Here is a 27,592-nt window from a genome sequence, read left to right on the forward strand (position 1 = left end):
TGCGTCTTACAAATAGTCATGCCAAGCTGCTATGCTGTGCAAGGTGCCTTTGGTAACTACAACTGTGCCTCGCTGGCTGGCTGGCTTGCTAAGAAGGTCCTGGCATAGGGACATGTTCCACCACACTTGTCTGGTTAGCTGCATGCTCCCAGGAAACAACCTGCTGCTGTCTACATCATCACCACATGTGAATAAAAGAAAGAAAGACAGCAAGAAAGAAAGAGAGAAAGAAAGAGAGAAAGAGAGAAAGAAAGAGAGAAAGAAAGAAAGAGAGAAAGAAAAAAAAAAGTAGTAAAACGGCGGGAAAACTTGCATCAACACTGGCACTCTCCCTCCAGCAGGGGTAGACAAAATGCTCACAGGAGAGATCCAGATCTGACTTTGACCAACGTTAGAGAAAGGTGTGCACCGTTCCCGGAGGTACTGCAATACCGGGCCGATGCGTGGAGTGGACGGAGCAAGCCCCTGTTCCATCTCCCGATTCCAAAAATCAATTTAATATATGGTCCCCTGATAGGGGACGTATCAGATATTAATACTCTTTTATTGAGATTTTACATTTTTTACATTTACACCCATTCGTTTTTTCATTCATTTTACATTTCTTTTAAAGATGACATTCATGCATACAGACATACATTTTGTTTTAAAAGCATTTAAAATACATTTAAAAACACCAAGACAATTGTGCTTTGTACATGGTTAAAACAGACACAGATTAAAATCAACATGAAAAAAACCTGTGCTGTTTTAAAAGTGACTGGAAAAAAAGAACCATCTATAAAAAACCAGTGCTTGTGAGGGCCGGGGAGTGCTCTCTAAAAAAGTTCAAAAGTGAACATAAAACTAGATCTAAAACAGGGACAGGGGAAAAGGGACAGTGTATAGAACAGTGAGTTAAAATTCTAAAATTTTAAAACACTTAAAATGTAACTTTTAATAGTTTACATTAAAAATCTTAAAGATACATAAAACAAAACAAAACAAAATCAAATAAAACATTCAAATTAAATCAAAGGTCCATAAAACTGAAACAAAAAGACTACATAAAACCAGGGCACCGTTAAAAAGGGCGGAATGCTGGCATGACAAAATAAATAAAAGGCTTAGCGGTGCCCCGTAGTCCCGCTCCTAGGAGCTAGCGGTTCCAGTTTTTTCCTTTATTCCATCTTCACGTCCTGAAGTCCGGCGATCCTCCACTCCGCGCAGGCCTTGTCCTTCCCGAGGGTCCGGATGTCCAGAATTACAAAGTCCTTGATAAGAGTTTGTGCCCTTCTGGTCGTGGTGATAGTGTCTAGCTCCTGCTTGTGATAGACACAGACGTTACGGCCTTCCCACAGGATCTGCTTGACAACATTGATGACACGCCAAACGCACTTAGCTGTGCTGGTAGTGATTCCTCCCGCAGGCCCATAGAGCACAGTCTCAGCGGTCATCTTGGCCGTGTCAGCAAACCTGTTTAGGAAGACAGAGACAGAGAGCCAGACACTGCCAGCCACATCACACTCCCAGAAGATATGGGCTGGTGTTTCTCTCTTGCGGCACTTTGCATAGGGGCATGTTTCTACTTGGGCTAGTCCCCTCCTGAACATGAACGCTCGAGTGGGGAGTGCACTGTGGACGGTGTTCCATGCTATATCCTTCTGGACATTACTGAGGCAGCTGTGAGACACATTCTCCCAGATTTTTTGGCTTTGGGTGAGGGAGAAAGTAGCTACTTTTTCAATTTCCTGGGAACCGGCAAGATATTTAGTTACAGCCTTGTATTCCCAGGAGGCCAATTTTGCTTTATCTAAGCCCAATTTATATATAGTGTCCCTTAAGGTTCTATAATACAATGGGGGGTCCCAGGAGTACGGCACGGTGTTATCAATAGTGCAGAGGCCCAAGGCCCTGAGACAGGTGGCAAAATAGAAACGATTCATGTAACATACCTTCCTGTCCAGGGCCTGGATGTTCTTGATAGTTTGCGTGAGCCCCTGCACTCGGGTGAGCTGCACAACGTCCGGGACCCCCTTACCTCCCTTCTTGTCGGCTTTACTCAGAGTGGCTCGTTTTACCCTCTCCATCTTGCTGCCCCAGATAAAGCGGTGGATAATGCGGTCCACCACTTTTTTGGTGGTCCTGTCTGGGGGAAAGATTTTTCCTACATAAGAGAGGATGGGGAACAGTATAGACTTGGTTATTAATACTCTACCCGTCATTGTTAAGGATCTTGTGCTCCATCCGCCAATCTTTTTATGGACCTGGTTAATGGCCGCCGTCCAGCTCTGGGCCCCCGAGCTATTGTTCTCGAAAATGAGGCCCAGAATCTTGATTTTGTCCTTTTTGACAGGGTACATGTCCGACAGTTCCCTATCTACCTGCCAATTTTTAGACACGTAGACTTCGCTCTTGGACTTATTAATCACTGCCCCGGTCGCCGTGCAGTACTTCTCAAGGATATTACTAATCCAAGGTACCGACGATGTGTTGGTGCAAATGAGTGACACATCGTCCATATATGCTGTTGTTTTGACCTGGACCCCGTTGGATCCAGGCAGCTGGAAACCAGTTATATTGGTATCCCTACGAATTGCCTGCAGGAGGGGTTCAATGCACACGACATATAGCAGTGGGGATAGTGGGCAACCCTGTCTGACCCCTGACTGGATAGATATTTTACCAGTCAGGTGCCTGTTCACCAAGACTCGGGTACTAATGTTTGTATATATGGTTTTAACCCACTCCCTAAGTCCAGGAGCGAATTTCATCTGGTCCATCACTTTGTACATATATTCATGGCTTACCCTATCGAACGCCTTCTCCTGGTCAAGGTTGAACAGGCAGAGGGGATGGTTCCGTTCTCTAGAATAAGCCAGAATGTCCCTTGTTAACATTAAAATACCCGTGATGGACCTCCCTGGGATGCCACAAGCCTGGTCGGGGCCAATGACCAAAGGGAGGTGTACTTGTAGCCGGAGCATCAGAGCTTTGGCTAGTATCTTGTAATCCACGCAAAGGAGGCTGATTGGGCGCCAATTCCGTAGATCTTTAACTTCCCCTTTCTTATGAAGGAGAGTAATTACACTCTCCCGCATAGAAGGGCCCAACCGCTTCTCCCTGTAGACCGCTCTGTAGACCTCCGCTAAATGGACTTTTAGCGTGTCCCAAAAAAGATGGTAATACTCACCCGGGATGCCATCTGGACCTGGCGTCTTACCGGTGTTCATGGTCTTAACCGCCTGGGTGAGCTCCTCCAGCGTGAGTTCTGGGTCCTTCTCCTCCTCCTCGTCGTCCCGCACTGAGTCAGGCTCCAACTGGCTCAGGAACCACTCTATCAGGGTGTCATCTGTAGCTTTGATGTTATACAGGTCCCTATAGAAGTTCTCTACCACTTTTTTCACTCCCTCACTATCCTCTACTATCCTCCCCCTGCTGTCGAGCATGGAGGACATCAAGTGCCGCTTCTCCCTCGTTTTCTGGAAGAAGAAGCGAGTACACTTTTCGTCTTCCTCCATTTTTTGCACTTTTGCATTGTGCATGACCTTTCGTTGTTCCTCCCTACAAAGCACTGAAAGATCTAGCTTGGTCTGGGCTATCTCGTCGCTTACAGGGAACCCCCGAAGCTGAAGCAGGCTCAGACGCTGGAGGGCAGCATTCAGGTATTTATATTTGGCTCTCCTTTCTTTTGCTTTCCTCTTGCCTGCTGCTATGAAATAACCCTTAGTTCTCATTTTGACCATCTCCCACCACTCTATAGGGGAGTTGAATAGGTCACGCAAAGTGGTCCACTCAACAAGCCTGCTCTTATAGGCTGCAGCTATGGAGGGGTCATCGAGTAAGGAGGTGTTTAATTTCCAGACCCCTGACCCCATCTGGGAGGTCTGAGGGACCTGCAATGTTACCTGCAGGAGCCTATGGTCAGAGAAGAAGACGGCCTGGGTGTCTACTGCCGTCTTCGTAAGGGAGCTGGTATGCAGGACGAGATCTATACGGGAGAAGGAGGTCCCAGATGAGCTCACCCAGGTAAAGGGAGGCACCAGGTCCTTACCTGCATCACACAGGGAGAAATCAGATATTACGGAGGACAAAACTCTACTAGAGCGGTCGTTGCGTGGCCTGCTCCGGTCTACGTCCCTCAGAGCACAATTGAAGTCACCTGACACGATGACGGGTACGTTCCCCAGCAGGAGTGGACGCAGCTGTGGAAAAAATTGAACTCTTTCGTTTTGGTTAGTGGGTGCGTAGACATTGACCAGTCTGAGGGGAGTGTTGTTGTATGTCACATCCACGCTCAGAATTCTACCAGGTTCTACCTCCCTGCTGCTGCGGGAGGTAATAAAAGGGTTTTTAAACAGGATACCTAATCCGTCGGCTCTGGCTATGTTGGAGCCCGACCAGAAGGAGTCCCCCAGGGTCCAACTCTCCTTCAGGTCCCTATAATCATGGCTCGACGAAATACCACACTCCTGCAGAAAGATGAGATCTGCTTTCAAGTTAGCTAGATAGTTTAGTACATCAAATCTTTTTTGTGTCTCCCTGATGCTCCTGACATTAACAGACACACATATCAGGGCCATCAGGGTAGCTAACAAGAAAAGGAGTCGCTGCGTCCACCCCATAGCGACTATGATTGGGAGGTCGGGACACTCTTCCTACTCTTAGCTCTACGCTTGCTTCGAGGGGGCTTGGGCTTATTTGCAACTCCCATCACCCCTGAGAAGGTACTCACTGCTGCCTCGTCCAAGAAGGCACCATCTTTATATGCACAGTACGTGGAGTTGTTTGGGCTATTCAACTCCCCACAAGGTAAGTCTGGTGGAACTTGCTCAGGGCCCCTCGGAACGTGTGGGTTAGCTTTGTCCTGGGGGGGGGTTATGACAGACAGCATTCTTTGGCTGTTACCGTCTGCTGAATTGGAGCTGTTAGCAGACTTCTGGCTTACCGCGTCCAGGGGTATTCCCATGTCCTCCAGTGCTGTATCTAGGAGGACCTCTAGGGGGCCCCTGGTTTTGCCCATACAAGGGAGGGGGTCAAGGATGCTTTGAAGGGAGGCCCTTCGCTTGAAGAGGGTCATTGCTACCGAGGTACTGCTGGTCAGGGAAGGTGTTGACCCCGACCTCTCCCTCGGTGCATTAGTGAACACCTCTTCTGCGAGGTGTGCTAGGGTTTGTGCCAACGACTGGGAAGGCTGGCTGGGGATGCCCTGGCTGGCTGCTACCTGCCCACTAGACGGCAGTGTAGCCGTCCCACTCGCCTCCGTCTCTGCCTGCGAGGGCAAGACTGGGGACTTTGTGTGGACATTATCTGGTTTTGGATCTATGGGGGCCACCTGCAACTTGCTGTCTTTGATCTTGATCTTCTTTCTTTTCCCCCCATCGTCTCTACCCTTTCTTTTCCCCACCCTCTGCTGGTTCTTCATTCCCTTCCCCTCCTTTTCACTCTCACTTTCACTGTCGCTTTCGCTTTCCTCCCCCACGGACTCAATCCTTATGGCGTCATAACGAGAGCCGAGGGGGAGTGCTGGCGCTGAGAGGGCCCTACTCAGGGGGGGGGCGCTGCTGGGTCCGGGCTCCCTCCCTGCCTCGTGTTCTGTATCAGAGGAGCTACTGGAGGAGCTAGTGGAGTAGCTGTTGTACTCTCTCTCTGGGCTGGGGGAAGGGGTCCTCGTAAAACGGGACATGTCTCGGGGGCGGGGGGGTGAGGGGGGTGCTGGTGATGATGGTGGTGCTGGAGTCTGGGTTTTGGATACTGTTGGTGGTGATGTGGACTGATCTTTGTTATTTGTTCCCTCTTCCTGCTCAGGCCTAGGCTTGTTCGTATTTGCCTTGCTGGCTCTGGCCATGTTGGCATAGGAAGAGGGGCAGTCCTTAAACAGGTGCCCCTTCTTTCCACACAAATTGCACTGCCTCTCTTCTCTGCAGTGGCTGGTCTCGTGGGGGGCGCCGCAGTTCCTGCACTTGACTACAGTACATGCGGCCGCCAGGTGTCCTAATTCCCCACATTTCCTGCAGAGTTTTGGCATCCCATTATAGAATACCAGCCCTCTGTTGGGCCCTAACACTATGGAGTTTGGAATGTGGCGGACGCCTCCAATGCCCGATGGATCAACATTAAGGCGTACCAGCCACTTTCTGGCTCCTGTCCAAACCCCATCTTCGTCTGTAATTTTCCTCCCTTCTGATGACACCCTCCCATAGCGGTTAAGCCATGTTGTAATATCATAGTCGCTAACAGCCTCATTGAAAAATTGGACAGTAACAACTTTCATTTCTCTGTCTGTCAGTGCATCCACACAAAATTCTTTGTATGGAGCGAGATATTTATTCTCCCCCCAAAAGGACCACATTTCTTGTAACTTTTGGGGGTTCCTAAAACTGACCTCAAACACTTCCTTAAGCCCTGGCAATTTCACCAAACAATTCAAGTCAGAAGGGGAAAAACCCATACCCCTCTGAAGAATGGTCCGGCTGAACTCCAGTCTCGTCAGTCCTGGTTCCGTTTCATCTTGCTTGTTTCTTGTGAAGCGCACCGCATTGTGCCTCCTGGTTTCCTGGGTTGGCCGGAACGCCATCCTTCAGCTGGCTCCTCCGATTGGGGTGGGAGAAGCCTCTGGACGTCCGGGTTGTCTCTCTCTACGGAAAAGAGACAACGTAAGCAGCAAATCTGGGCAGTTGAAGGAACTATTACTTTAGTCCCTGAGGAGATGGTCGCCTCGCAAGAGGGACCCCCTCCCCAGGTGAACGGTGTCCTTCCCTGGCGGAGTAGGGGGTGCTGCTTGGCACCGAGACCACGTAGGAAGAATCGTGGCTGTGATGCCTCCTCGGGGTCCGGGGCCGCCCTCTGCTCCTCCCAGATGGCGCCCTCTGCTGGGCGCCTGCTGCTCTCTCGGTCTGGATCTCGATTACAATCAAGGGCTGGGGATGAGGTCGTCTAGGTCATCAAAGGGTCCTCAAAGGTCGTCTGGATGGTAGGTCCTCCTTCTCTCTAACTCCAGGAACGTCTGGAAAAGCCGGAACCGCCTGAAAAAGAAAAAAACGGGAACCGCCTGAAAAAGAAAAAACTGCTCTCAACAGTCAACAAAATCTTGAAAGACCCTCGGCCTGGATTGGGCAAGCCAAAACCAGACTGAGCATTAGTCTTCCAAAAAGTTGCCGAGCTGAAGAAAGCCAGTCAAAAATAAAAAAAATTCTGTTCCTCCTCACCCGAACAAACCTCTCACAGACCCTCGGAGGGAGCGGGCAATGCCACTACCCTCTAAGCCTTAGTCTTAGAAAGATTTATTCGAACTGAAGAGAAGCCAGAGTATATGGCTGGCTAAGAAGGACCTGGCATAGGGACATGTTCCACCACACTTGTCTGGTTAGCTGCATGCTCCCAGGAAACAAACTGCTGCTGTCTACATCATCACCACATGTGAATAAAAGAAAGAAAGACAGCAAGAAAGAAAGAGAGAAAGAAAGAGAAAGAAAGAAAGAGAGAAAGAGAGAAAGAAAAATAAAAGAAGTAAAACGGCGGGAAAACTTGCATCAACACTGGCACTCTCCCTCCAGCAGGGGTAGACAAAATGCTCACAGGAGAGATCCAGATCTGACTTTGACCAACGTTAGAGAAAGGTGTGCACCGTTCCCGGAGGTACTGCAATACCGGGCCGATGCGTGGAGTGGACGGAGCAAGCCCCTGTTCCATCTCCCGATTCCAAAAATCAATTTAATATATGGTCCCCTGATACTCTTTTATTGAGATTTTACATTTTTTACATTTACACCCATTCGTTTTTTCATTCATTTTACATTTCTTTTAAAGATGACATTCATGCATACAGACATACATTTTGTTTTAAAAGCATTTAAAATACATTTAAAAACACCAAGACAATTGTGCTTTGTACATGGTTAAAACAGACACAGATTAAAATCAACATGAAAAAAACCTGTGCTGTTTTAAAAGTGACTGGAAAAAAAGAACCATCTATAAAAAACCAGTGCTTGTGAGGGCCGGGGAGTGCTCTCTAAAAAAGTGAACATAAACCTAGATCTAAAACAGGGACAGGGGAAAAGGGACAGTGTATAAACAGTGAGTTAAAATTCTAAAATTTTAAAACACTTAAAATGTAACTTTTAATAGTTTACATTAAAAATCTTAAAGATACATAAAACAAAACAAAACAAAATCAAATAAAACATTCAAATTAAATCAAAGGTCCATAAAACTGAAACAAAAAGACTACATAAAACCAGGGCACCGTTGAAAAACGGTCATGCCAGCTAAAAAGGGCGGAATGCTGGCATGACAAAATAAATAAAAGGCTTAGCGGTGCCCCGTAGTCCCGCTCCTAGGAGCTAGCGGTTCCAGTTTTTTCCCTTATTCCATCTTCACGTCCTGAAGTCCGGCGATCCTCCACTCCGCGCAGGCCTTGTCCTTCCCGAGGGTCCGGATGTCCAGAATTACAAAGTCCTTGATAAGAGTTTGTGCCCTTCTGGTCGTGGTGATAGTGTCTAGCTCCTGCTTGTGATAGACACAGACGTTACGGCCTTCCCACAGGATCTGCTTGACAACATTGATGACACGCCAAACGCACTTAGCTGTGCTGGTAGTGATTCCTCCCGCAGGCCCATAGAGCACAGTCTCAGCGGTCATCTTGGCCGTGTCAGCAAACCTGTTTAGGAAGACAGAGACAGAGAGCCAGACACTGCCAGCCACATCACACTCCCAGAAGATATGGGCTGGTGTTTCTCTCTTGCGGCACTTTGCATAGGGGCATGTTTCTACTTGGGCTAGTCCCCTCCTGAACATGAACGCTCGAGTGGGGAGTGCACTGTGGACGGTGTTCCATGCTATATCCTTCTGGACATTACTGAGGCAGCTGTGAGACACATTCTCCCAGATTTTTTGGCTTTGGGTGAGGGAGAAAGTAGCTACTTTTTCAATTTCCTGGGAACCGGCAAGATATTTAGTTACAGCCTTGTATTCCCAGGAGGCCAATTTTGCTTTATCTAAGCCCAATTTATATATAGTGTCCCTTAAGGTTCTATAATACAATGGGGGGTCCCAGGAGTACGGCACGGTGTTATCAATAGTGCAGAGGCCCAAGGCCCTGAGACAGGTGGCAAAATAGAAACGATTCATGTAACATACCTTCCTGTCCAGGGCCTGGATGTTCTTGATAGTTTGCGTGAGCCCCTGCACTCGGGTGAGCTGCACAACGTCCGGGACCCCCTTACCTCCCTTCTTGTCGGCTTTACTCAGGGTGGCTCGCTTTACCCTCTCCATCTTGCTGCCCCAGATAAAGCGGTGGATAATGCGGTCCACCACTTTTTTGGTGGTCCTGTCTGGGGGAAAGATTTTTCCTACATAAGAGAGGATGGGGAACAGTATAGACTTGGTTATTAATACTCTACCCGTCATTGTTAAGGATCTTGTGCTCCATCCGCCAATCTTTTTACGGACCTGGTTAATGGCCGCCGTCCAGCTCTGGGCCCCCGAGCTATTGTTCTCGAAAATGAGGCCCAGAATCTTGATTTTGTCCTTTTTGACAGGGTACATGTCCGACAGTTCCCTATCTACCTGCCAATTTTTAGACACGTAGACTTCGCTCTTGGACTTATTAATCACTGCCCCAGTCGCCGTGCAGTACTTCTCAAGGATATTACTAATCCGAGGTACCGACGATGTGTTGGTGCAAATGAGTGACACATCGTCCATATATGCTGTTGTTTTGACCTGGACCCCGTTGGATCCAGGCAGCTGGAAACCAGTTATACTGGTATCCCTACGAATTGCCTGCAGGAGGGGTTCAATGCACACGACATATAGCAGTGGGGATAGTGGGCAACCCTGTCTGACCCCTGACTGGATAGATATTTTACCAGTCAGGTGCCTGTTCACCAAGACTCGGGTACTAATGTTTGTATATATGGTTTTAACCCACTCCCTAAGTCCAGGAGCGAATTTCATCTGGTCCATCACTTTGTACATATATTCATGGCTTACCCTATCGAACGCCTTCTCCTGGTCAAGGTTGAACAGGCAGAGGGGATGGTTCCGTTCTCTAGAATAAGCCAGAATGTCCCTTGTTAACATTAAAATATCCGTGATGGACCTCCCTGGGACGCCACAAGCCTGGTCAGGGCCAATGACCAAAGGGAGGTGTACTTGTAGCCGGAGCATCAGAGCTTTGGCTAGTATCTTGTAATCCACGCAAAGGAGGCTGATTGGGCGCCAATTCCGTAGATCTTTAACTTCCCCTTTCTTATGAAGGAGAGTAATTACACTCTCCCGCATAGAAGGGCCCAACCGCTTCTCCCTGTAGACCGCTCTGTAGACCTCCGCTAAATGGACTTTTAGCGTGTCCCAAAAAAGATGGTAATACTCACCCGGGATGCCATCTGGACCTGGCGTCTTACCGGTGTTCATGGTCTTAACCGCCTGGGTGAGCTCCTCCAGCGTGAGTTCTGGGTCCTTCTCCTCCTCCTCCTCGTCCCGCACTGAGTCAGGCTCCAACTGGCTCAGGAACCACTCTATCAGGGTGTCATCTGTAGCTTTGATGTTATACAGGTCCCTATAGAAGTTCTCTACCACTTTTTTCACTCCCTCACTATCCTCTACTATCCTCCCCCTGCTGTCGAGCATGGAGGACATCAAGTGCCGCTTCTCCCTCGTTTTCTGGAAGAAGAAGCGAGTACACTTTTCGTCTTCCTCCATTTTTTGCACTTTTGCATTGTGCATGACCTTTCGTTGTTCCTCCCTACAAAGCACTGAAAGATCTAGCTTGGTCTGGGCTATCTCGTCGCTTACAGGGAACCCCCGAAGCTGAAGCAGGCTCAGACGCTGGAGGGCAGCATTCAGGTATTTATATTTGGCCCTCCTTTCTTTTGCTTTCCTCTTGCCTGCTGCTATGAAATAACCCTTAGTTCTCATTTTGACCATCTCCCACCACTCTATAGGGGAGTTGAATAGGTCACGCAAAGTGGTCCACTCAACAAGCCTGCTCTTATAGGCTGCAGCTATGGAGGGGTCATCGAGTAAGGAGGTGTTTAATTTCCAGACCCCTGACCCCATCTGGGAGGTCTGAGGGACCTGCAATGTTACCTGCAGGAGCCTATGGTCGGAGAAGAAGACGGCCTGGGTGTCTACTGCCGTCTTCGTAAGGGAGCTGGTATGCAGGACGAGATCTATACGGGAGAAGGAGGTCCCAGATGAGCTCACCCAGGTAAAGGGAGGCACCAGGTCCTTACCTGCATCACACAGGGAGAAATCAAATATTACGGAGGACAAAACTCTACTAGAGCGGTCGTTGCGTGGCCTGCTCCGGTCTACGTCCCTCAGAGCACAATTGAAGTCACCTGACACGATGACGGGTACGTTCCCCAGCAGGAGTGGACGCAGCTGTGGAAAAAATTGAACTCTTTCGTTTTGGTTAGTGGGTGCGTAGACATTGACCAGTCTGAGGGGAGTGTTGTTGTATGTCACATCCACGCTCAGAATTCTACCAGGTTCTACCTCCCTGCTGCTGCGGGAGGTAATAAATGGGTTTTTAAACAGGATACCTACTCCGTCGGCTCTGGCTATGTTGGAGCCCGACCAGAAGGAGTCCCCCAGGGTCCAACTCTCCTTCAGGTCCCTATAATCAGGGCTCGACGAAATACCACACTCCTGCAGAAAGATGAGATCTGCTTTCAAGTTAGCTAGATAGTTTAGTACATCAAATCTTTTTTGTGTCTCCCTGATGCTCCTGACATTAACAGACACACATATCAGGGCCATCAGGGTAGCTAACAAGAAAAGGAGTCGCTGCGTCCACCCCATAGCGACTATGATTGGGAGGTCGGGACACTCTTCCTACTCTTAGCTCTACGCTTGCTTCGAGGGGGCTTGGGCTTATTTGCAACTCCCATCACCCCTGAGAAGGTACTCACTGCTGCCTCGTCCAAGAAGGCACCGTCTTTATATGCACAGTACGTGGAGTTGTTGGGGCTATTCAACTCCCCACAAGGTAAGTCTGGTGGAACTTGCTCAGGGCCCCTCGGAACGTGTGGGTCAGCTTTGTCCTGGGGGGGGGTTATGACAGACAGCATTCTTTGGCTGTTACCGTCTGTTGAATTGGGGCTGTTAGCAGACTTCTGGCTTACCGCGTCCAGGGGTATTCCCATGTCCTCCAGTGCTGTATCTAGGAGGACCTCTAGGGGGCCCCTGGTTTTGCCCATACAAGGGAGGGGGTCAAGGATGCTTTGAAGGGAGGCCCTTCGCTTGAAGAGGGTCATTGCTACCGAGGTACTGCTGGTCAGGGAAGGTGTTGACCCCGACCTCTCCCTCGGTGCATTAGTGAACACCTCTTCTGCGAGGTGTGCTAGGGTTTGTGCCAACGACTGGGAAGGCTGGCTGGGGATGCCCTGGCTGGCTGCTACCTGCCCACTAGGCGGCAGTGTAGCCGTCCCACTCGCCTCCGTCTCTGCCTGCGAGGGCAAGACTGGGGACTTTGTGTGGACATTAGCTGGTTTTGGATCTATGGGGGCCACCTGCAACTTGCTGTCTTTGATCCTGATCTTCTTTCTTTTCCCCCCCTCGTCTCTACCCTTTCTTTTCCCCACCCTCTGCTGGTTCTTCACTCCCTTCCCCTCCTTCTCACTCTCACTTTCACTGTCGCTTTCGCTTTCCTCCCCCACGGACTCAATCCTTATGGCGTCATAACGAGAGCCGAGGGGGAGTGCTGGCGCTGAGAGGGCCCTACTCAGGGGGGGGCCGCTGCTGGGTCCGGGCTCCCTCCCTGCCTCGTGTTCTGCATCAGAGGAGCTACTGGAGGAGCTAGTGGAGTGGCTGTTGTACTCTCTCTCTGGGCTGGGGGAAGGGGTCCTCGTAAAACGGGACATGTCTCGGGGGCGGGGGGGTGAGGGGGGTGCTGGTGATGATGGTGGTGCTGGAGTCTGGGTCTTGGATACTGTTGGTGGTGATGTGGACTGATCTTTGTTACTTGCTCCCTCTTCCTGCTCAGGCCTAGGCTTGTTTGTGTTTGCCTTGCTGGCTCTGGCCATGTTGGCATAGGAAGAGGGGCAGTCCTTAAACAGGTGCCCCTTCTTTCCACACAAATTGCACTGCCTCTCTTCTCTGCAGTGGCTGGTCTCGTGGGGGGCGCCGCAGTTCCTGCACTTGACTACAGTACACGCGGCCGCCAGGTGTCCTAATTCCCCACATTTCCTGCAGAGTTTTGGCATCCCATTATAGAATACCAGCCCTCTGTTGGGCCCTAACACTATGGAGTTTGGAATGTGGCGGACGCCTCCAATGCCCGATGGATCAACATTAAGGCGTACCAGCCACTTTCTGGCTCCTGTCCAAACCCCATCTTCATCTGTAATTTTCCTCCCTTCTGATGACACCCTCCCATAGCGGTTAAGCCATGTTGTAATATCATAGTCGCTAACAGCCTCATTGAAAAATTGGACAGTAACAACTTTCATTTCTCTGTCTGTCAGTGCATCCACACAAAATTCTTTGTATGGAGCGAGATATTTATTCTCCCCCCAAAAGGACCACATTTCTTGTAACTTTTGGGGGTTCCTAAAACTGACCTCAAACACTTCCTTAAGCCCTGGCAATTTCACCAAACAATTCAAGTCAGAAGGGGAAAAACCCATACCCCTCTGAAGAATGGTCCGGCTGAACTCCAGTCTCGTCAGTCCTGGTTCCGTTTCCTCTTGCTGGGTCCTTGTGAAGCGCACCGCATTGTGCCTCCTAGTCTCCTGGGTTGGCCGGAACGCCATCCTTCAGCTGGCTCCTCCGATTGGGGTGGGAGAAGCCTCTGGACGTCCGGGTTGTCTCTCTCTACGGAAAAGAAACAACGTAAGCAGCAAATCTGGGCAGTTGAAGGAACTATTACTTTAGTCCCTGAGGAGATGGTCGCCTCGCAAGAGGGACCCCCTCCCCAGGTGAACGGTGTCCTTCCCTGGCGGAGTAGGGGGCGCTGCTTGGCACCGAGACCACGTAGGAAGAATCGTGGCTGTGACGCCTCCTCGGGGTCCGGGGCCGCCCTCTGCTCCTCCCAGATGGCAATACCGGGCCGATGCGTGGAGTGGACGGAGCAAGCCCCTGTTCCATCTCTCGATTCCAAAAATCAATTTAATATATGGTCCCCTGATAGGGGACGTATCAGATATTAAACTGATAAGAACAGATACTACACTTGATCTTAGCCAAAAGGCCGAGAAGCGATGGCGACTTGGCCCTTGCCCGGGGCCCCCCAGCCCGGATGGCACAGGGGGATTCAAAGGTGGGTGCAAAATTCCAAGCACAAGCAGACCCCCAAAAAACGGGCTGCTGCTTCCAGAGGGGAAATGTGCAATTTAAGCAGGAGAAAACAAAACAAAGCAAAAACACACACATAACACCAAAAACAAAACATAAACTGGCGGAGTGCGTCTTACAAATAGTCATGCCAAGCTGCTATGCTGTGCAAGGTGCCTTGGGTAACTACAACTGTGCCTCGCTGGCTGGCTGGCTTGCTAAGAAGGTCCTGGCATAGGGACATGTTCCACCACACTTGTCTGGTTAGCTGCATGCTCCCAGGAAACAACCTGCTGCTGTCTACATCATCACCACATGTGAATAAAAGAAAGAAAGACAGCAAGAAAGAAAGAGAGAAAGAAAGAGAGAAAGAGAGAAAGAAAGAGAGAAAGAAAGAAAGAGAGAAAGAAAAAAAAAGAAGTAAAACGGCGGGAAAACTTGCATCAACACTGGCACTCTCCCTCCAGCAGGGGTAGACAAAATGCTAACAGGAGAGATCCAGATCTGACTTTGACCAACGTTAGAGAAAGGTGTGCACCGTTCCCGGAGGTACTGCAATACCGGGCCGATGCGTGGAGTGGACGGAGCAAGCCCCTGTTCCATCTCCCGATTCCAAAAATCAATTTAATATATGGTCCCCTGATAGGGGACGTATCAGATATTAAACTGATAAGAACAGATACTACACTTGATCTTAGCAAAAAGGCCGAGAAGCGATGGCGACTTGGCCCTTGCCCGGGGCCCCCCAGCCCGGACGGCACAGGGGGATTCAAAGGTGGGTGCAAAATTTCAAGCACAAGCAGACCCCAAAAAAACGGGCTGCTGCTTCCAGAGGGGAAATGTGCAATTTAAGCAGGAGAAAACAAAACAAAGCAAAAACACACACATAACACCAAAAACAAAACATAAACTGGCGGAGTGCGTCTTACAAATAGCCATGCCAAGCTGCTATGCTGTGCAAGGTGCCTTGGGTAACTACAACTGTGCCTCGCTGGCTGGCTGGCTTGCTAAGACGGTCCTGGCATAGGGACATGTTCCACCACACTTGTCTGGTTAGCTGCATGCTCCCAGGAAACAACCTGCTGCTGTCTACATCATCACCACATGTGAATAAAAGAAAGAAAGACAGCAAGAAAGAAAGAGAGAAAGAAAGAGAGAAAGAGAGAAAGAAAGAGAGAAAGAAAGAAAGAAAGAAAGAGAGAAAGAAAGAAGTAAAACGGCGGGAAAACTTGCATCAACACTGGCACTCTCCCTCCAGCAGGGGTAGACAAAATGCTCACAGGAGAGATCCAGATCTGACTTTGACCAACGTTAGAGAAAGGTGTGCACCGTTCCCGGAGGTACTGCAATACCGGGCCGATGCGTGGAGTGGACGGAGCAAGCCCCTGTTCCATCTCCCGATTCCAAAAATCAATTTAATATATGGTCCCCTGATAGGGGACGTATCAGATATTAAACTGATAAGAACAGATACTACACTTGATCTTAGCCAAAAGGCCGAGAAGCGATGGCGACTTGGCCCTTGCCCGGGGCCCCCCAGCCCGGACGGCACAGGGGGATTCAAAGGTGGGTGCAAAATTCCAAGCACAAGCAGACCCCCAAAAAACGGGCTGCTGCTTCCAGAGGGGAAATGTGCAATTTAAGCAGGAGGAAACAAAACAGCAAAAACACACACATAACACCAAAAACAAAACATAAACTGGCGGAGTGCGTCTTACAAATAGTCATGCCAAGCTGCTATGCTGTGCAAGGTGCCTTGGGTAACTACAACTGTGCCTCGCTGGCTGGCTGGCTTGCTAAGAAGGTCCTGGCATAGGGACATGTTCCACCACACTTGTCTGGTTAGCTGCATGCTCCCAGGAAACAACCTGCTGCTGTCTACATCATCACCACATGTGAATAAAAGAAAGAAAGACAGCAAGAAAGAAAGAGAGAAAGAAAGAGAGAAAGAGAGAAAGAAAGAAAGAGAGAAAGAAAAAAAAAAGAAGTAAAACGGCGGGAAAACTTGCATCAACACTGGCACTCTCCCTCCAGCAGGGGTAGACAAAATGCTCACAGGAGAGATCCAGATCTGACTTTGACCAACGTTAGAGAAAGGTGTGCACCGTTCCCGGAGGTACTGCAATACCGGGCCGATGCGTGGAGTGGACGGAGCAAGCCCCTGTTCCATCTCCCGATTCCAAAAATCAATTTAATATATGGTCCCCTGATAGGGGACGTATCAGATATTAAACTGATAAGAACAGATACTACACTTGATCTTAGCCAAAAGGCCGAGAAGCGATGGCGACTTGGCCCTTGCCCGGGGCCCCCCAGCCCGGACGGCACAGGGGGATTCAAAGGTGGGTGCAAAATTTCAAGCACAAGCAGACCCCAAAAAAACGGGCTGCTGCTTCCAGAGGGGAAATGTGCAATTTAAGCAGGAGAAAACAAAACAAAGCAAAAACACACACATAACACCAAAAACAAAACATAAACTGGCGGAGTGCGTCTTACAAATAGTCATGCCAAGCTGCTATGCTGTGCAAGGTGCCTTGGGTAACTACAACTGTGCCTCGCTGGCTGGCTGGCTTGCTAAGAAGGTCCTGGCATAGGGACATGTTCCACCACACTTGTCTGGTTAGCTGCATGCTCCCAGGAAACAACCTGCTGCTGTCTACATCATCACCACATGTGAATAAAAGAAAGAAAGACAGCAAGAAAGAAAGAGAGAAAGAAAGAGAGAAAGAGAGAAAGAAAGAGAGAAAGAAAGAAAGAAAGAAAGAGAGAAAGAAAAAAAAAGAAGTAAAACGGCGGGAAAACTTGCATCAACACTGGCACTCTCCCTCCAGCAGGGGTAGACAAAATGCTCACAGGAGAGATCCAGATCTGACTTTGACCAACGTTAGAGAAAGGTGTGCACCGTTCCCGGAGGTACTGCAATACCGGGCCGATGCGTGGAGTGGACGGAGCAAGCCCCTGTTCCATCTCCCGATTCCAAAAATCAATTTAATATATGGTCCCCTGATAGGGGACGTATCAGATATTAAACTGATAAGAACAGATACTACACTTGATCTTAGCCAAAAGGCCGAGAAGCGATGGCGACTTGGCCCTTGCCCGGGGCCCCCCAGCCCGGACGGCACAGGGGGATTCAAAGGTGGGTGCAAAATTTCAAGCACAAGCAGACCCCAAAAAAACGGGCTGCTGCTTCCAGAGGGGAAATGTGCAATTTAAGCAGGAGAAAACAAAACAAAGCAAAAACACACACATAACACCAAAAACAAAACATAAACTGGCGGAGTGCGTCTTACAAATAGTCATGCCAAGCTGCTATGCTGTGCAAGGTGCCTTGGGTAACTACAACTGTGCCTCGCTGGCTGGCTGGCTTGCTAAGAAGGTCCTGGCATAGGGACATGTTCCACCACACTTGTCTGGTTAGCTGCATGCTCCCAGGAAACAACCTGCTGCTGTCTACATCATCACCACATGTGAATAAAAGAAAGAAAGACAGCAAGAAAGAAAGAGAGAAAGAAAGAGAGAAAGAGAGAAAGAAAGAGAGAAAGAAAGAGAGAAAGAAAGAAAGAGAGAAAGAAAAAAAAAGAAATAAAACGGCGGGAAAACTTGCATCAACACTGGCACTCTCCCTCCAGCAGGGGTAGACAAAATGCTCACATGAGAGATCCAGATCTGACTTTGACCAACGTTAGAGAAAGGTGTGCACCGTTCCCGGAGGTACTGCAATACCGGGCCGATGCGTGGAGTGGACGGAGCAAGCCCCTGTTCCATCTCCCGATTCCAAAAATCAATTTAATATATGGTCCCCTGATAGGGGACGTATCAGATATTAAACTGATAAGAACAGATACTACACTTGATCTTAGCCAAAAGGCCGAGAAGCGATGGCGACTTGGCCCTTGCCCGGGGCCCCCCAGCCCGGACGGCACAGGGGGATTCAAAGGTAGGTGCAAAATTTCAAGCACAAGCAGACCCCAAAAAAACGGGCTGCTGCTTCCAGAGGGGAAATGTGCAATTTAAGCAGGAGAAAACAAAACAAAGCAAAAACACACACATAACACCAAAAACAAAACATAAACTGGCGGAGTGCGTCTTACAAATAGTCATGCCAAGCTGCTATGCTGTGCAAGGTGCCTTGGGTAACTACAACTGTGCCTCGCTGGCTGGCTGGCTTGCTAAGAACGTCCTGGCATAGGGACATGTTCCACCACACTTGTCTGGTTAGCTGCATGCTCCCAGGAAACAACCTGCTGCTGTCTACATCATCACCACATGTGAATAAAAGAAAGAAAGACAGCAAGAAAGAAAGAGAGAAAGAAAGAGAGAAAGAGAGAAAGAAAGAGAGAAAGAAAGAGAGAAAGAAAGAAAGAGAGAAAGAAAAAAAAAGAAATAAAACGGCGGGAAAACTTGCATCAACACTGGCACTCTCCCTCCAGCAGGGGTAGACAAAATGCTCACATGAGAGATCCAGATCTGACTTTGACCAACGTTAGAGAAAGGTGTGCACCGTTCCCGGAGGTACTGCAATACCGGGCCGATGCGTGGAGTGGACGGAGCAAGCCCCTGTTCCATCTCCCGATTCCAAAAATCAATTTAATATATGGTCCCCTGATAGGGGACGTATCAGATATTAAACTGATAAGAACAGATACTACACTTGATCTTAGCCAAAAGGCCGAGAAGCGATGGCGACTTGGCCCTTGCCCGGGGCCCCCCAGCCCGGACGGCACAGGGGGATTCAAAGGTAGGTGCAAAATTTCAAGCACAAGCAGACCCCAAAAAAACGGGCTGCTGCTTCCAGAGGGGAAATGTGCAATTTAAGCAGGAGAAAACAAAACAAAGCAAAAACACACACATAACACCAAAAACAAAACATAAACTGGCGGAGTGCGTCTTACAAATAGTCATGCCAAGCTGCTATGCTGTGCAAGGTGCCTTGGGTAACTACAACTGTGCCTCGCTGGCTGGCTGGCTTGCTAAGAAGGTCCTGGCATAGGGACATGTTCCACCACACTTGTCTGGTTAGCTGCATGCTCCCAGGAAACAAACTGCTGCTGTCTACATCATCACCACATGTGAATAAAAGAAAGAAAGACAGCAAGAAAGAAAGAGAGAAAGAAAGAGAGAAAGAGAGAAAGAAAGAGAGAAAGAAAGAAAGAGAGAAAGAAAAAAAAGAAGTAAAACGGCGGGAAAACTTGCATCAACACTGGCACTCTCCCTCCAGCAGGGGTAGACAAAATGCTCACAGGAGAGATCCAGATCTGACTTTGACCAACGTTAGAGAAAGGTGTGCACCGTTCCCGGAGGTACTGCAATACCGGGCCGATGCGTGGAGTGGACGGAGCAAGCCCCTGTTCCATCTCCCGATTCCAAAAATCAATTTAATATATGGTCCCCTGATAGGGGACTTATCAGATATTAAACTGATAAGAACAGATACTCTTTTATTGAGATTTTACATTTTTTACATTTACACCCATTCGTTTTTTTCATTCATTTTACATTTCTTTTAAAGATGACATTCATGCATACAGACATACATTTTGTTTTAAAAGCATTTAAAATACATTTAAAAACACCAAGACAATTGTGCTTTGTACATGGTTAAAACAGACACAGATTAAAATCAACATGAAAAAAACCTGTGCTGCTTTAAAAGTGACTGGAAAAAAAGAACCATCTATAAAAAACCAGTGTTTGTGAGGGCCGGGGAGTGCTCTCTAAAAAAGTTCAAAAGTGAACATAAAACTAGATCTAAAACAGGGACAGGGGAAAAGGGACAGTGTATAGAACAGTGAGTTAAAATTCTAAAATTTTAAAACACTTAAAATGTAACTTTTAATAGTTTACATTAAAAATCTTAAAGATACATAAAACAAAACAAAACAAAATCAAATTAAACATTCAACGTAAATCAAATAAAAGTCCATAAAACTGAAACAAAAAGACTACATAAAACCAGGGCACCGTTGAAAAAACGGTCATGCCAGCTAAAAAGGGCGGAATGCTGGCATGACAAAATAAATAAAAGGCTTAGCGGTGCCCCGTAGTCCCGCTCCTAGGAGCTAGCGGTTCCAGTTTTTTCCTTTATTCCATCTTCACGTCCTGAAGTCCGGCGATCCTCCACTCCGTGCAGGCCTTGTCCTTCCCGAGGGTCCGGATGTCCAGAATTACAAAGTCCTTGATAAGAGTTTGTGCCCTTCTGGTCGTGGTGATAGTGTCTAGCTCCTGCTTGTGATAGACACAGACGTTACGGCCTTCCCACAGGATCTGCTTGACAACATTGATGACACGCCAAACGCACTTAGCTGTGCTGGTATCGATTCCTCCCGCAGGCCCATAGAGCACAGTCTCAGCGGTCATCTTGGCCGTGTCAGCAAACCTGTTTAGGAAGACAGAGACAGAGGCCAGACACTGCCAGCCACATCACACTCCCAGAAGATATGGGCTGGTGTTTCTCTCTTGCGGCACTTTGCATAGGGGCATGTTTCTACTTGGGCTAGTCCCCTCCTGAACATGAACGCTCGAGTGGGGAGTGCACTGTGGACGGTGTTCCATGCTATATCCTTCTGGACATTACTGAGGCAGCTGTGAGACACATTCTCCCAGATTTTTTGGCTTTGGGTGAGGGAGAAAGTAGCTACTTTTTCAATTTCCTGGGAACCGGCAAGATATTTAGTTACAGCCTTGTATTCCCAGGAGGCCAATTTTGCTTTATCTAAGCCCAATTTATATATAGTGTCCCTTAAGGTTCTATAATACAATGGGGGGTCCCAGGAGTACGGCACGGTGTTATCAATAGTGCAGAGGCCCAAGGCCCTGAGACAGGTGGCAAAATAGAAACGATTCATGTAACATACCTTCCTGTCCAGGGCCTGGATGTTCTTGATAGTTTGCGTGAGCCCCTGCACTCGGGTGAGCTGCACAACGTCCGGGACCCCCTTACCTCCCTTCTTGTCGGCTTTACTCAGGGTGGCTCGCTTTACCCTTTCCATCTTGCTGCCCCAGATAAAGCGGTGGATAATGCGGTCCACCACTTTTTTGGTGGTCCTGTCTGGGGGAAAGATTTTTCCTACATAAGAGAGGATGGGGAACAGTATAGACTTGGTTATTAATACTCTACCCGTCATTGTTAAGGATCTTGTGCTCCATCCGCCAATCTTTTTACGGACCTGGTTAATGGCCGCCGTCCAGCTCTGGGCCCCCGAGCTATTGTTCTCGAAAATGAGGCCCAGAATCTTGATTTTGTCCTTTTTGACAGGGTACATGTCCGACAGTTCCCTATCTACCTGCCAATTTTTAGACACGTAGACTTCGCTCTTGGACTTATTAATCACTGCCCCGGTCGCCGTGCAGTACTTCTCAAGGATATTACTAATCCGAGGTACCGACGATGTGTTGGTGCAAATGAGTGACACATCGTCCATATATGCTGTTGTTTTGACCTGGACCCCGTTGGATCCAGGCAGCTGGAAACCAGTTATATTGGTATCCCTACGAATTCCCTGCAGGAGGGGTTCAATGCACACGACATATAGCAGTGGGGATAGTGGGCAACCCTGTCTGACCCCTGACTGGATAGATATTTTACCAGTCAGGTGCCTGTTCACCAAGACTCGGGTACTAATGTTTGTATATATGGTTTTAACCCACTCCCTAAGTCCAGGAGCGAATTTCATCTGGTCCATCACTTTGTACATATATTCATGGCTTACCCTATCGAACGCCTTCTCCTGGTCAAGGTTGAACAGGCAGAGGGGATGGTTCCGTTCTCTAGAATAAGCCAGAATGTCCCTTGTTAACATTAAAATATCCGTGATGGACCTCCCTGGGACGCCACAAGCCTGGTCGGGGCCAATGACCAAAGGGAGGTGTACTTGTAGCCGGAGCATCAGAGCTTTGGCTAGTATCTTGTAATCCACGCAAAGGAGGCTGATTGGGCGCCAATTCCGTAGATCTTTAACTTCCCCTTTCTTATGAAGGAGAGTAATTACACTCTCCCGCATAGAAGGGCCCAACCGCTTCTCCCTGTAGACCGCTCTGTAGACCTCCGCTAAATGGACTTTTAGCATGTCCCAAAAAAGATGGTAATACTCACCCGGGATGCCATCTGGACCTGGCGTCTTACCGGTGTTCATGGTCTTAACCGCCTGGGTGAGCTCCTCCAGCGTGAGTTCTGGGTCCTTCTCCTCCTCCTCGTCGTCCCGCACTGAGTCAGGCTCCAACTGGCTCAGGAACCACTCTATCAGGGTGTCATCTGTAGCTTTGATGTTATATAGGTCCCTATAGAAGTTCTCTACCACTTTTTTCACTCCCTCACTATCCTCTACTATCCTCCCCCTGCTGTCGAGCATGGAGGACATCAAGTGCCGCTTCTCCCTCGTTTTCTGGAAGAAGAAGCGAGTACACTTTTCGTCTTCCTCCATTTTTTGCACTTTTGCATTGTGCATGACCTTTCGTTGTTCCTCCCTACAAAGCACTGAAAGATCTAGCTTGGTCTGGGCTATCTCGTCGCTTACAGGGAACCCCCGAAGCTGAAGCAGGCTCAGATGCTGGAGGGCAGCATTCAGGTGTTTATATTTGGCCCTCCTTTCTTTTGCTTTCCTCTTGCCTGCTGCTATGAAATAACCCTTAGTTCTGATTTTGACCATCTCCCACCACTCTATAGGGGAGTTGAATAGGTCACGCAAAGTGGTCCACTCAACAAGCCTGCTCTTATAGGCTGCAGCTATGGAGGGGTCATCGAGTAAGGAGGTGTTTAATTTCCAAACCCCTGACCCCATCTGGGAGGTCTGAGGGACCTGCAATGTTACCTGCAGGAGCCTATGGTCAGAGAAGAAGACGGCCTGGGTGTCTACTGCCGTCTTCGTAAGGGAGCTGGTATGCAGGACAAGATCTATACGGGAGAAGGAGGTCCCAGATGAGCTCACCCAGGTAAAGGGAGGCACCAGGTCCTTACCTGCATCACACAGGGAGAAATCAGATATTACGGAGGACAAAACTCTACTAGAGCGGTCGTTGCGTGGCCTGCTCCGGTCTACGTCCCTCAGAGCACAATTGAAGTCACCTGACACGATGACGGGTACGTTCCCCAGCAGGAGTGGACGCAGCTGTGGAAAAAATTGAACTCTTTCGTTTTGGTTAGTGGGTGCGTAGACATTGACCAGTCTGAGGGGAGTGTTGTTGTATGTCACATCCACGCTCAGAATTCTACCAGGTTCTACCTCCCTGCTGCTGCGGGAGGTAATAAATGGGTTTTTAAACAGGATACCTACTCCGTCGGCTCTGGCTATGTTGGAGCCCGACCAGAAGGAGTCCCCCAGGGTCCAACTCTCCTTCAGGTCCCTATAATCAGGGCTCGACGAAATACCACACTCCTGCAGAAAGATGAGATCTGCTTTCAAGTTAGCTAGATAGTTTAGTACATCAAATCTTTTTTGTGTCTCCCTGATGCTCCTGACATTAACAGACACACATATCAGGGCCATCAGGGTAGCTAACAAGAAAAGGAGTCGCTGCGTCCACCCCATAGCGACTATGATTGGGAGGTCGGGACACTCTTCCTACTCTTAGCTCTACGCTTGCTTCGAGGGGGCTTGGGCTTATTTGCAACTCCCATCACCCCTGAGAAGGTACTCACTGCTGCCTCGTCCAAGAAGGCACCGTCTTTATATGCACAGTACGTGGAGTTGTTGGGGCTATTCAACTCCCCACAAGGTAAGTCTGGTGGAACTTGCTCAGGGCCCCTCGGAACGTGTGGGTCAGCTTTGTCCTGGGGGGGGGGTTATGACAGACAGCATTCTTTGGCTGTTACCGTCTGTTGAATTGGAGCTGTTAGCAGACTTCTGGCTTACCGCGTCCAGGGGTATTCCCATGTCCTCCAGTGCTGTATCTAGGAGGACCTCTAGGGGGCCCCTGGTTTTGCCCATACAAGGGAGGGGGTCAAGGATGCTTTGAAGGGAGGCCCTTCGCTTGAAGAGGGTCATTGCTACAGAGGTACTGCTGGTCAGGGAAGGTGTTGACCCCGACCTCTCCCTCGGTGCATTAGTGAACACCTCTTCTGCGAGGTGTGCTAGGGTTTGTGCCAACGACTGGGAAGGCTGGCTGGGGATGCCCTGGCTGGCTGCTACCTGCCCACTAGGCGGCAGTGTAGCCGTCCCACTCGCCTCCGTCTCTGCCTGCGAGGGCAAGACTGGGGACTTTGTGTGGACATTAGCTGGTTTTGGATCTATGGGGGCCACTTGCAACTTGCTGTCTTTGATCCTGATCTTCTTTCTTTTCCCCCCCTCGTCTCTACCCTTTCTTTTCCCCACCCTCTGCTGGTTCTTCACTCCCTTCCCCTCCTTCTCACTCTCACTTTCACTGTCGCTTTTGCTTTCCTCCCCCACGGACTCAATCCTTATGGCGTCATAACGAGAGCCGAGGGGGAGTGCTGGCGCTGAGAGGGCCCTACTCAGGGGGGGGCCGCTGCTGGGTCCGGGCTCCCTCCCTGACTCGTGTTCTGCATCAGAGGAGCTACTGGAGGAGCTAGTGGAGTGGCTGTTGTACTCTCTCTCTGGGCTGGGGGAAGGGGTCCTCGTAAAACGGGACATGTCTCGGGGGCGGGGGGGTGAGGGGGTGCTGGTGATGATGGTGGTGCTGGAGTCTGGGTCTTGGATACTGTTGGTGGTGATGTGGACTGATCTTTGTTACTTGCTCCCTCTTCCTGCTCAGGCCTAGGCTTGTTCATGTTTGCCTTGCTGGCTCTGGCCATGTTGGCATAGGAAGAGGGGCAGTCCTTAAACAGGTGCCCCTTCTTTCCACACAAATTGCACTGCCTATCAATTTAATATATGGTCCCCTGATAGGGGACGTATCAGATATTAAACTGATAAGAACAGATACTACACTTGATCTTAGCCAAAAGGCCGAGAAGCGATGGCGACTTGGCCCTTGCCCGGGGCCCCCCAGCCCGGACGGCACAGGGGGATTCAAAGGTAGGTGCAAAATTTCAAGCACAAGCAGACCCCAAAAAAACGGGCTGCTGCTTCCAGAGGGGAAATGTGCAATTTAAGCAGGAGAAAACAAAACAAAGCAAAAACACACACATAACACCAAAAACAAAACATAAACTGGCGGAGTGCGTCTTACAAATAGTCATGCCAAGCTGCTATGCTGTGCAAGGTGCCTTGGGTAACTACAACTGTGCCTCGCTGGCTGGCTGGCTTGCTAAGAAGGTCCTGGCATAGGGACATGTTCCACCACACTTGTCTGGTTAGCTGCATGCTCCCAGGAAACAAACTGCAGCTGTCTACATCATCACCACATGTGAATAAAAGAAAGAAAGACAGCAAGAAAGAAAGAGAGAAAGAAAGAGAGAAAGAGAGAAAGAAAGAGAGAAAGAAAGAAAGAGAGAGAGAAAGAAAAAAAAAAAGAAGTAAAACGGCGGGAAAACTTGCATCAACACTGGCACTCTCCCTCCAGCAGGGGTAGACAAAATGCTCACAGGAGAGATCCAGATCTGACTTTGACCAACGTTAGAGAAAGGTGTGCACCGTTCCCGGAGGTACTGCAATACCGGGCCGATGCGTGGAGTGGACGGAGCAAGCCCCTGTTCCATCTCCCGATTCCAAAAATCAATTTAATATATGGTCCCCTGATAGGGGACTTATCAGATATTAAACTGATAAGAACAGATACTCTTTTATTGAGATTTTACATTTTTTACATTTACACCCATTCGTTTTTTTCATTCATTTTACATTTCTTTTAAAGATGACATTCATGCATACAGACATACATTTTGTTTTAAAAGCATTTAAAATACATTTAAAAACACCAAGACAATTGTGCTTTGTACATGGTTAAAACAGACACAGATTAAAATCAACATGAAAAAAACCTGTGCTGCTTTAAAAGTGACTGGAAAAAAAGAACCATCTATAAAAAACCAGTGTTTGTGAGGGCCGGGGAGTGCTCTCTAAAAAAGTTCAAAAGTGAACATAAAACTAGATCTAAAACAGGGACAGGGGAAAAGGGACAGTGTATAGAACAGTGAGTTAAAATTCTAAAATTTTAAAACACTTAAAATGTAACTTTTAATAGTTTACATTAAAAATCTTAAAGATACATAAAACAAAACAAAACAAAATCAAATAAAACATTCAACGTAAATCAAATAAAAGTCAATAAAACTGAAACAAAAAGACTACATAAAACCAGGGCACCGTTGAAAAAACGGTCATGCCAGCTAAAAAGGGCGGAATGCTGGCATGACAAAATAAATAAAAGGCTTAGCGGTGCCCCGTAGTCCCGCTCCTAGGAGCTAGCGGTTCCAGTTTTTTCCTTTATTCCATCTTCACGTCCTGAAGTCCGGCGATCCTCCACTCCGCGCAGGCCTTGTCCTTCCCGAGGGTCCGGATGTCCAGAATTACAAAGTCCTTGATAAGAGTTTGTGCCCTTCTGGTCGTGGTGATAGTGTCTAGCTCCTGCTTGTGATAGACACAGACGTTACGGCCTTCCCACAGGATCTGCTTGACAACATTGATGACACGCCAAACGCACTTAGCTGTGCTGGTAGTGATTCCTCCCGCAGGCCCATAGAGCACAGTCTCAGCGGTCATCTTGGCCGTGTCAGCAAACCTGTTTAGGAAGACAGAGACAGAGAGCCAGACACTGCCAGCCACATCACACTCCCAGAAGATATGGGCTGGTGTTTCTCTCTTGCGGCACTTTGCATAGGGGCATGTTTCTACTTGGGCTAGTCCCCTCCTGAACATGAACGCTCGAGTGGGGAGTGCACTGTGGACGGTGTTCCATGCTATATCCTTCTGGACATTACTGAGGCAGCTGTGAGACACATTCTCCCAGATTTTTTGGCTTTGGGTGAGGGAGAAAGTAGCTACTTTTTCAATTTCCTGGGAACCGGCAAGATATTTAGTTACAGCCTTGTATTCCCAGGAGGCCAATTTTGCTTTATCTAAGCCCAATTTATATATAGTGTCCCTTAAGGTTCTATAATACAATGGGGGGTCCCAGGAGTACGGCACGGTGTTATCAATAGTGCAGAGGCCCAAGGCCCTGAGACAGGTGGCAAAATAGAAACGATTCATGTAACATACCTTCCTGTCCAGGGCCTGGATGTTCTTGATAGTTTGCGTGAGCCCCTGCACTCGGGTGAGCTGCACAACGTCCGGGACCCCCTTACCTCCCTTCTTGTCGGCTTTACTCAGGGTGGCTCGCTTTACCCTCTCCATCTTGCTGCCCCAGATAAAGCGGTGGATAATGCGGTCCACCACTTTTTTGGTGGTCCTGTCTGGGGGAAAGATTTTTCCTACATAAGAGAGGATGGGGA

General features: G+C 48.8%; 7 non-coding genes and 5 pseudogenes across 7 annotated transcripts; all 12 read right to left on the bottom strand.

The window, feature by feature from the left end:
- Positions 1–398: 398 nt before the first annotated feature.
- Positions 399–553, bottom strand: LOC131738699 (U2 spliceosomal RNA; annotated as a pseudogene).
- Positions 554–7,595: 7,042 nt separating this feature from the next.
- On the bottom strand, positions 7,596–7,728 carry LOC131738849 (U2 spliceosomal RNA; annotated as a pseudogene).
- A 6,278-nt stretch (positions 7,729–14,006) lies between these two features.
- On the bottom strand, positions 14,007–14,191 carry LOC131738375 (U2 spliceosomal RNA). Its single transcript, XR_009329936.1, has one exon. It is a non-coding gene; the product is annotated as a U2 spliceosomal RNA (small nuclear RNA).
- A 598-nt stretch (positions 14,192–14,789) lies between these two features.
- Positions 14,790–14,980, bottom strand: LOC131738313 (U2 spliceosomal RNA). Its single transcript, XR_009329877.1, has one exon. It is a non-coding gene; the product is annotated as a U2 spliceosomal RNA (small nuclear RNA).
- A 600-nt stretch (positions 14,981–15,580) lies between these two features.
- LOC131739156 (U2 spliceosomal RNA) lies at positions 15,581–15,771 on the bottom strand. The gene has a single exon (XR_009330323.1). It is a non-coding gene; the product is annotated as a U2 spliceosomal RNA (small nuclear RNA).
- Positions 15,772–16,356: 585 nt separating this feature from the next.
- On the bottom strand, positions 16,357–16,547 carry LOC131739157 (U2 spliceosomal RNA). Its single transcript, XR_009330324.1, has one exon. It is a non-coding gene; the product is annotated as a U2 spliceosomal RNA (small nuclear RNA).
- A 606-nt stretch (positions 16,548–17,153) lies between these two features.
- On the bottom strand, positions 17,154–17,344 carry LOC131739158 (U2 spliceosomal RNA). Its single transcript, XR_009330325.1, has one exon. It is a non-coding gene; the product is annotated as a U2 spliceosomal RNA (small nuclear RNA).
- A 610-nt stretch (positions 17,345–17,954) lies between these two features.
- Positions 17,955–18,145, bottom strand: LOC131739159 (U2 spliceosomal RNA). The gene has a single exon (XR_009330326.1). It is a non-coding gene; the product is annotated as a U2 spliceosomal RNA (small nuclear RNA).
- A 610-nt stretch (positions 18,146–18,755) lies between these two features.
- On the bottom strand, positions 18,756–18,946 carry LOC131739160 (U2 spliceosomal RNA). Its single transcript, XR_009330327.1, has one exon. It is a non-coding gene; the product is annotated as a U2 spliceosomal RNA (small nuclear RNA).
- Positions 18,947–19,543: 597 nt separating this feature from the next.
- LOC131738408 (U2 spliceosomal RNA) lies at positions 19,544–19,713 on the bottom strand (annotated as a pseudogene).
- Positions 19,714–25,062: 5,349 nt separating this feature from the next.
- Positions 25,063–25,178, bottom strand: LOC131738517 (U2 spliceosomal RNA; annotated as a pseudogene).
- A 604-nt stretch (positions 25,179–25,782) lies between these two features.
- Positions 25,783–25,952, bottom strand: LOC131738413 (U2 spliceosomal RNA; annotated as a pseudogene).
- Positions 25,953–27,592: the final 1,640 nt, after the last annotated feature.

Source organism: Acipenser ruthenus, chromosome 10, assembly GCF_902713425.1.
Source record: "Acipenser ruthenus chromosome 10, fAciRut3.2 maternal haplotype, whole genome shotgun sequence".
Lineage (NCBI taxonomy): Eukaryota > Metazoa > Chordata > Actinopteri > Acipenseriformes > Acipenseridae > Acipenser > Acipenser ruthenus.